Source organism: Cenococcum geophilum, assembly GCF_001692895.1.
Source record: "Cenococcum geophilum 1.58 unplaced genomic scaffold K441scaffold_124, whole genome shotgun sequence".
In the NCBI taxonomy this organism is placed as follows: domain Eukaryota; kingdom Fungi; phylum Ascomycota; class Dothideomycetes; order Gloniales; family Gloniaceae; genus Cenococcum; species Cenococcum geophilum.
Genome location: NW_027137682.1, coordinates 45896 through 55053, shown reverse-complemented (window position 1 = coordinate 55053; position 9158 = coordinate 45896).

The following is a 9158-nucleotide window of genomic DNA, read 5'->3' as shown; positions in this document are numbered from 1 at the left end:
AAGGCTATTACGGTACTAGCAAATTGCCGTCACGTGACGGCAAGTTGCCATCACGTGACTAGAGGATTGTATATAACTTCGAGCGGTGCTTCCATTCTTCCCCTTTCCTTTCTCTAGCTTTGGATCCTCGTTTATAGACAATACAATTGTATAGGCCTGCGCGACCCTCTTGCCGTGCTCGTGCCTTAATTAACCGAGTCGCTAATATTATCTAAAGCTCGCTACTACTTTCTCTTTCTAAGAAGGAACTTAAATATATCTACGGACTATAAATAGGATAGGAATATAGGGATAGGACCCTAAGGATATTACTAGGACTATAAGAATAGGATAGAACTAAAAGAATATAAACAGGATATATATAAAATACAGACCCTAAGAATAGGATACGTATGGACTAGAACCCCTAGAAAATAAATAAACACTAGAAATTACTTAATACCCCTACTACTATGCTAAGAAATATAGTAGCCGGCAAAGCCGCTGTAGGACCTATAAATACCTCTAATAGTAAAATAGTTACCGTTTTAACCCCCCAGGAAGAACTTATAGCAGCTAATACCGAAATTAAACGACTTTAAGAGCTGCTTAGAACTAGAGATACCCCTACGCCTAATAAGGAGTTATCGGACACCTAGAGGCTTGCTATGGTCCTTAAGGCCCTAGCCTAACGCATAGCGTTAGTATTGTTGCGGTCCGCGAAGGTTGCGGACCCCTTATTGCTTATAGATGGAACTAACCCTATATTTAATAATTGGAAGCTTTAACTATAAGATAAGCTTAAAGTTAATGCGGACTACTTCCCTACTACTTAAGCTAAGATGGCCTATGTGTTTAGCCGTACCGGCGGGGACGTATAGACGCATTTATGTCCGCGATACGCCTAGGACTTAGTAGACCCTTTTCTCTTTAGAGAAGAAATAATTAACTACCTGTCTTCTATTTATAAGGACCCCTTTAAGATATAGAACGCTCGCCTTAACTATAAAGCCCTAAATATAAAAATAACGGAGACCTTTTTAGCCTTTTAAACCCGCTTTCTATACCTAGCCGGCTAAGCCTATATTCCCTATAAAGACCTAATACTAGACCTCTTTAATAAGCTTACCCTAGACCTATAGCACGCCGTACTACTAGTTTTTACTACTATATAAACGCTAAAGGTACTTATAGACTACTGCCTGGCTATTAATTAAGGCCTCTATTAAATTAAGGTATAAGCTAAGCGGTATAAAGCTAGAAACTCTTTAAACCAGACTATAAGCACTATAAGAACGGCCCGTAGTGCCCCGGTACGATCTATAACCCCTATAGTACTAGCCGTATAGCCTACTGTTAATCCGGCAGCTAGCCGCACAGCTAGTCCTGCTGCGGGTCCGGCGTATACTTAACCTATTTATAGCGACCCCTATAAATAGGCCCTTAGTAATTAAGGAGCTTACTTTTTATACGGCTAAAAGGACTACTTTATAAAGGACTGCCTAATAGTAGTAAAGATAAATAAGGTCCTATTAATTTAGGAGGATAGTATAGAGTTAGAAAAAGAGGAACCCTAAAGGAAGACTTATCTTTAGGGTTAAAAGGGATTAATATATTATATATTAATCTAGGTTAGCTAGTTAGTAGAAGAAGCTATACTATCCCTTATACTTTATTCCGTAATAGATATTAAGTTTTAACCTCTACTTTAGCTAATTTAGGAGTAAATGCCTTTACCTTAATTAATATAAAGTGTGCTATAAAACTGGCTAACTTTTTAAATATACTCCTTAAAGAACTGCCTAAATTAATTTCTATCTATGGGTATAACGGATAGATAGGACTACCTATTACGACTATCCTATAGATCTACCTCCGTGTTAACGGACAAAGGTAATATAATATCCCCTTTCTTATTACGGACCTAGGAAACTATAATATAATCTTAGAAAGGAAATAGCTAGCCTATTTAGGCTTATAGCTTAATATATAGAACTAACGGCTTATCTAGCCTAAAACCCTACCCCTAATACCTTCTTTTATAAAGGAAATTAGTATTATAATGGAAAACCTCGTGCGACTATAGGTAGACACTGTTTACTAGGCTAACGCTATACGTAGGGACTAGGCTTTTAAGAAAGATATATAACTTAACCCGTAACAGGTTCGTCTATTACGCCGCCCCTAGACTACTAATATTATACCGCCGGTACTAGAAACCTAGGAAGTTAGTAATAAGCTAGCTAGCTTAGGCCCTATATAGCTATAAAGAACAGTAAGGAGTACCGGATGCTGTACTAAAAGTATAGACCGGAAGGATAACTTACGGAAGATAGAATATAAGCTAAAGAGGGTTATAAACCCTTAACCATAGAATACAGCCTATGGAATGTCCATAAAGAAACCTATAAACCTCCTACTAGTTAATATCTGCTATATTAGCGCTATAGAGTTCTACTAAAACTTAAAACGGCCTAATACTATTGCCTTTATAACTAGCTTATATAAAATTAATTAAATAATTAAGGAAAAGAAAAGCGAGCTTATAGATAAGGAGCTAGTAGAATAGAAACTGCCCCGTTAGTACTAGAAATTTAAGGACGTATTCTCTAAGGTAGTATCCGATATACTCCTACCTTATTAACCGTACAACTATAAGATTAAGATTAAGCCTAATAAGGAGAACACCCTTAGCTATAGCCCCCTTTATTAGCAATTTACCGCCAAATTATAGGCTATAAAGTAGTATCTTATTAATAACCTAGATAAGGGCTTTATTAAGCCTAGTAGTTAAGTCCCTTTTACCTTACTAATTCTCTTTATAAAGAAGCTAAATAGAGGACTCCGTTTCTGTATTAACTACTATAAGCTAAATAATATAACCTATAAGGGCCGCTACCCGCTACCCGCTACCTCTACTTAATAAGATACTAGCCCAAATAAGTAGAGCTAAGATTTTTATAAAGCTTAATATTTGCTAGGCCTTTTACTAAATTAGGATAGACCCTGGATCTATAGATCTTACTATATTTTAGACCTATTACAAATTATATAAATATAAAGTACTTCCTTTTAGACTAACTAATGGACCGGCTACGTACTAGCGATATATAAATAATATACTCTTTAACTACCTTAATAACTTCTATACAGCCTACCTAGATAATATTATAATTTACTCTAAGAATAAGTTAGAATATAAGGAGCACGTCTATAAGGTCCTATAACGGCTCCGCAAGGCTAGCCTCTAGGCCAATATTTAGAAATTAGAATTTGGTGTAAAGTGTATAAAGTACCTAGGGTTTATTATTAGTATAGACGGAATTAAGGCGGACCCCGAGAAAATGGCTATAATTAAGTAGTAGGTACCTCTAAGGACCGTAAAGGGGGTATAGTTATTCTTAGGCTTCTATAACTTCTACTAACGCTTTATTCGGAACTATAGTAGGATTACTTAGCCCCTTAGCCGCCTTACCTAAAAGGACCGGCCCTTTTACTTTAATGCCGTATATAGGCAGGCCTTTAACAAGCTTAAGAAACGACTGGTCTCTACCCCCTTACTTGTCTACTTTAACCTAGAATGGCCTTTAATGCTAGAAACTAATGCCTTAGACGGTATTATAGCTGGCGTTTATTTATAAAAGTAGGTAGATAGAGAATGGCACCCTATTATATACTATTTAAAGACCATAATAGATGCTAAGCTAAACTACTATATTTATAATAAAGAAATGCTAGCTATTATCTCTAGCTTTTAGCACTAGCGTATATAGCTAGAGGGGACCCCTAAACCTATCTAGGTAGTATTAGATTATAAGGCCCTAGAATACTTTATAATAATAAAGGCCCTTACGGCCCGGTAGGTACGCTAGGCGGATATCCTATTTTAGTTTAACTTCTTAATTATATATAGACTAGGTGCTATAAACTATACGGATGCCCTTATAAGGCGTAAGTAGGACCTAGATAACTAGACGGCTGCGAAGATCTTATTACGGACCTAGACCCTACTATAACTAGAGCACCTTAACCCCTAGATATAGGTAGAACTAAATATAGACCCTTTAGATACTAAGATATATCTTATTAATACTATAGAACTTAACCTTATTAATAAACTACTATAAGTAAATTGTACGGCCCCTTTATTATAAGAGTACTATAAAAAGGCGAAGGACGCTATAAACCTATAGTCCCTTAAAAACGGACTTCTTAAGTACTATAAACGGCTAGTAGTAGTAGAGGAGCAGAACTTACGGACGCGGCTAATTACTAAAGTATATAGCTAGGTCTCTATAGCCCACCCTAGAAATAATAAGACCTATAAGATTATCGCTAACTATTACTCCTGGCCTAGAATAGTTATGGATATTAACCGCTATATACGAAACTACAACAACTGCTGTAGGTCTATAATCCTAGAAGATAGGACCCTAGGACTATTAAAACTACTCCTAATACTAGAGCGCCCCTAGTAGTATATCTTTATAGATTTTTATAAGCTATCTATAGACCGTAACGGATATAATATGGCTATAGTTATAGTCGACCGCTTTAGTAAGCGCCCGTTCTTAATCCCCTGCTATAAGAATATTAATGCTAAAGAGGCGGCCCGACTATATATCTACTACGTCTATTAAATTTATAGACCGCTAGATACTATTATATCTAATTACGGGCTATAGTTTATATAGGCTTTCTAGAATAAGTTTACCTAGATCCTAGGCATTAAGCTAAAGCTTTCTACGGCATACCACCCTTAGATAGACGGCTAGACGAAGATTATAAATTAGTATTTGGACTAGAGACTTTAACCCTTTATTAACTACTTTTAGGATAACTAGGCCGAACTACTACCTTTAATAGACTACGCCTAGGCTACCCTACCTTACAACTCTATAGGATTTGCACCTATCCAGCTAGAAATAGGGTATTTACCCTATATAAGCTTTAACTAGGAAAGAATAGAAGGGCTACGGACCGTATACAAAAAACTATCTTATAAGGAAGCCCAGTAGTACGCTAAACGCTTAGAAGAAGCTTAGAAAGTAGCCCGTACGAACCTAGAAAAGGCCTAGAAATTAATAGAATAGTAGGTAAATAAGTATAGGCGCGAGCCTAACTTTACTATAGGTAATATAGTCTAGGTTATAACAAAGAACTAGAAGATAGAACGGCCTAGCCGTAAGCTAGACTACTAGATAGTAGGACTATATAAGGTCCTTAAGAAGATAGGCAACTTATATAAGGTAAAGCTCCCGGATTTAATTAAGATCTACTCTATTTTCTTACTAGATAAGCTATAAAAAGCTATAGACGACCTATTGCCTAGATAAAAGAACAAACCACCCCTACTAATTTAAGTTAATAGTGATAGCGAATAGGAAATTAAAGAAATACTGGCCTATAAACTTGTAAGAGGAATACTAAAGTACTACGTAAGTTAGAAAGGATATAATCCGGACCCCACCTAGTACCCCGTATAGAATTTTATAGGTAGCCCTTATAAGTTATAAGAGTTCTATAGTAATTACCCTAACGAACCTAGACTACTAAGGTACTTAGATAAGTAGATAGAGTGCTAGCATAGCGAGGACGATAAAGTACTAGAAGAGTATAAAGATAAGAATACCCTATGGGTGTAATACGGATATATAAAGCCTAAGGGCAGGCTTTTTTGGAGGGGGGGTAATGTTACGGTACTGGCAAATTGCCGTTACGTGACGGTAAGTTGCTATTACGTGACTAGAGGATTGTATATAACTTTAAGCGGTGCTTCTATTCTTCCCCTTTCCTTTCTCTAGCTTTGGATCCTTGTTTATAGACAATACAATTGTATAGGCCTACGCGACCCTCTTGCCGTGCTTGTGCCTTAATTGACCGAGTCGCTAATAAAGGCCTCCCTATATTATAGTGTTATTATAGCGTAGATTGCTAAGTTGCGAAGTATGCTAATAGGACCTTTCTAACGCCAGGCTTCGTATTGCTTTTAAACAGCCTTCTCTTCTACTTATTTAATATATATCTCCGCTATAAACTGCTCTACTTCTTTATTACTACGCGTATGCTAGGAGGCTACTTCTTCTGCGGAGTATAAGGAAGCCTTTGTATGTATATTACTATATAGGCTATTCTCTACTATAAGGTTAATTATATAGCAGCTATATCGTAGCCGGAAGAGCTTTTAATCCTTGTCTAAATAGTTATAGAAGTGCTATGCAAAGGTATTATTGTTTAATGCATTGTCTATAGTAGTATATGTAATATAGGATGTGATATTATAGGATTCTATAGTAGCAATTACTATAGAAGCGATGTTCTTACCAGTATAAGGTCCTAGAAGTATGCGGAAGGCAATTAAAAGGTTCTATAGCTTCCTATTCTAATTAATAAAATACGCTTTAATACTAAGGAACGCGATATATTTGGGCGATATCCAGATATTAAGTGTGAGGCTTATATTAGAGGCTGCAGTATAGAGAGCGTGTTTAATGCGCTTGCTTATAATCTTTATATCTTTAATTACCCATTTAGAAACTATTATTAGCGATATAGGGTGTAGGCTTATAGCTATAGGGTTAAGTAGGCTAATAAGGCGAATAAGGCGCTCTAATAAGGCTCTAGTAAAAGAGATATTGTCTAAGACCATAAAGGCAATAAGGTGTTTGCGGTATTAGTAGAATTCGACTTAATAAGTGGGTAAACCTTTAGTCGCAATAACGTCCTCCTCTTTATAGGGTTCTTCTCCCTACCTATTAAAGCCGTAGGTGTTAATTATATGGCTAATTGCGTGCGATATAGAGGCTACTAATCTAACTATAGGAGGGATTACTCTATGGCCTTTCCTATCAGTAGGTTTCGTATAAGAGATTATAGGCTTATATCTATAGCAAAGCCAGTACTACTACTGCTTTGCATCTTATACTAGAGTGCTATACTGCTAGACCCAGGCTCTATGCCTATGAGAGGTTTTACTATTAAGCTGTGGAGCAAGCTAATAGCTAACTGTATCTTTAGGTCTAAAGATAAAGCTATTTACGCTATATATTGGCTGCCTTGGGTATAAACTGCCCTCTGTAGAAAATAGCGAAGGTATAGATTAATTAGAAATATTACCAATTAATATATCTAAAGGCATTAAGTGGGAAACCTAATTAACTAAGGTAAATACGGCAAAGAAAGGGGATAGAAGAGTCTTTAGTGGGGAGGCTGTATGAGGCTTAAAGGATTTTGACGCCTCCAATACCTATAGCTATTGGCTCTCCACTATCCTACCGAAGCTTTATTTCTACTAAGAGATTAGTTCCTAAGGCAACTGGCTTATAATAAGGGTAGGAAGGTGTTAGATAATCTGTATTCTCTAGAGGCGTAGACCGTACATGAGTTATGTGTACGGGGCACGTGTATTATAAACCTTTATCTTAGCCTAAGGGCCCTAGGTCTAAGCATAATTAACCTTAAGACAAGATTATCAATTAATTAACCCATTTTATTAATGAATAGCTTAATACGAGTTTCGTAACAGTTATAAGCCCGGTCTGCCGACTCTAGAAGCTATTTAGCTATTACTTAATTATTTGAAGAAATTCTACTTTATCGTTAGACTCCTAACACCTTATTGTCCTTATTGTCTTAGGACGCAGACTCTAACAGAAATCCTATATTAATTGTTATAGGATAAGATTCTACAAGATTCCACAAGATTCTATAAGATTCTACCTTAATTGTTAAAGGACGATCCTAATGATAAGGACGATTCTAACAACAAAATACCATCTTAATTCCTCCTTTGCCTATTAGTTAAATGACTCTACTAACGTTAAGTTCGTTAACTATAATTATCCTTAATAAGCTAGAAGACTAGGAGTAATGGCTCTAGTAACTCTGAGCCCTTATAGATTAGTAAATTTAGGCCTACGTTAACCTAGCTATAGAAGTACCTTAGGAAGGTCTATTTAAAATACTACCTTATCTAAAGGTTATAGATTTTAATAAGGATGCAACCTTATATATATAGCTCTTGACGAATTAATAGAGAGCGTACGAGAATAGTAGACGATACTACGACTAGGATATAAAGTATTTCCTAAGATAGGAAGATTATCTTTAATAGATCTGTACCTAGATTACGTCCACAGTATTAATTTAGAAGAAGCTACTACTTAACCCTTCCTTAATAGTTAAGGAATAGCTAATTTAACTAAAAGAGAATATAGAACCTATATTATCGTTTATTAGAAAGAAGGTATAATACTAGTATACGGAAGCCCTAAAGGGGTTTAAACCCTTATTAAAATTAAATTAATAGCTAGATTAATAGGAGCACGTAATAATACTAGGAGAGAAGTATAATATCCCTTAAATATCTAATAGAATCTAGCTTTAAGAATTGGCAGAAGTTATTTAACCTTTTAGCGATGCCTACTGTATAAAGTATACTACTAAGTTAAATAATTAGCAGAAGTTAAGATCTTTTAAATACCGTAGAGTAGTAAAGGAGCTATAAGAAGGACTTAGAATACCCTTAAAGAAAGCCAATACTACTATAAGAGGGAGTACCTTTAATACAGACTTCGCAGAGTAAGCTATTAAGGATTACTCTAATACTACTAAAGGTTTATAAAGAGGAAAGGCTTTAGTATATAAGAGCCGCTTAAAGAGAGCCGGGTTACTAGTTAAGGAGACGTCCTAAAAGAAGCTAATACCTAAGTGCCTAGCGTATAGAATATAAGGACACTCCCTTTAGAACTATTAGTGTTTATTTAAAGATAAGAGACCTATAGGGGTTATAATTAGAGATACTTATATTAAAAAGGCACTAAGGAAGGTAGAATAGAATAAGGATCTTATTAATCTAGTTACTAAAATTAGACTTAAATAAGAAGATAAAGCTTAATAATAATAGGATAAGAGTTAAGATAAGAGTTAGGAGATAGTTAAGAAGATTAAGGGAGTATATTTAAGCCTTTGGCGCTATAAACCTAAGCTTAGAACGGTACCGCTAAACGCTTAGGGGGTAATAAGATTATTAACTGCGTAGTCTACCTTTAAGACCTTAATATACACCCTCTACGAGACCACTTCTAAGAGGCTTAATAAGCCCACCTCTAATATTATTATTAAATAAGGTTATTTTAAGAAATAGACTATTGACTAACTAGGAAGTCTATTAGTATTAG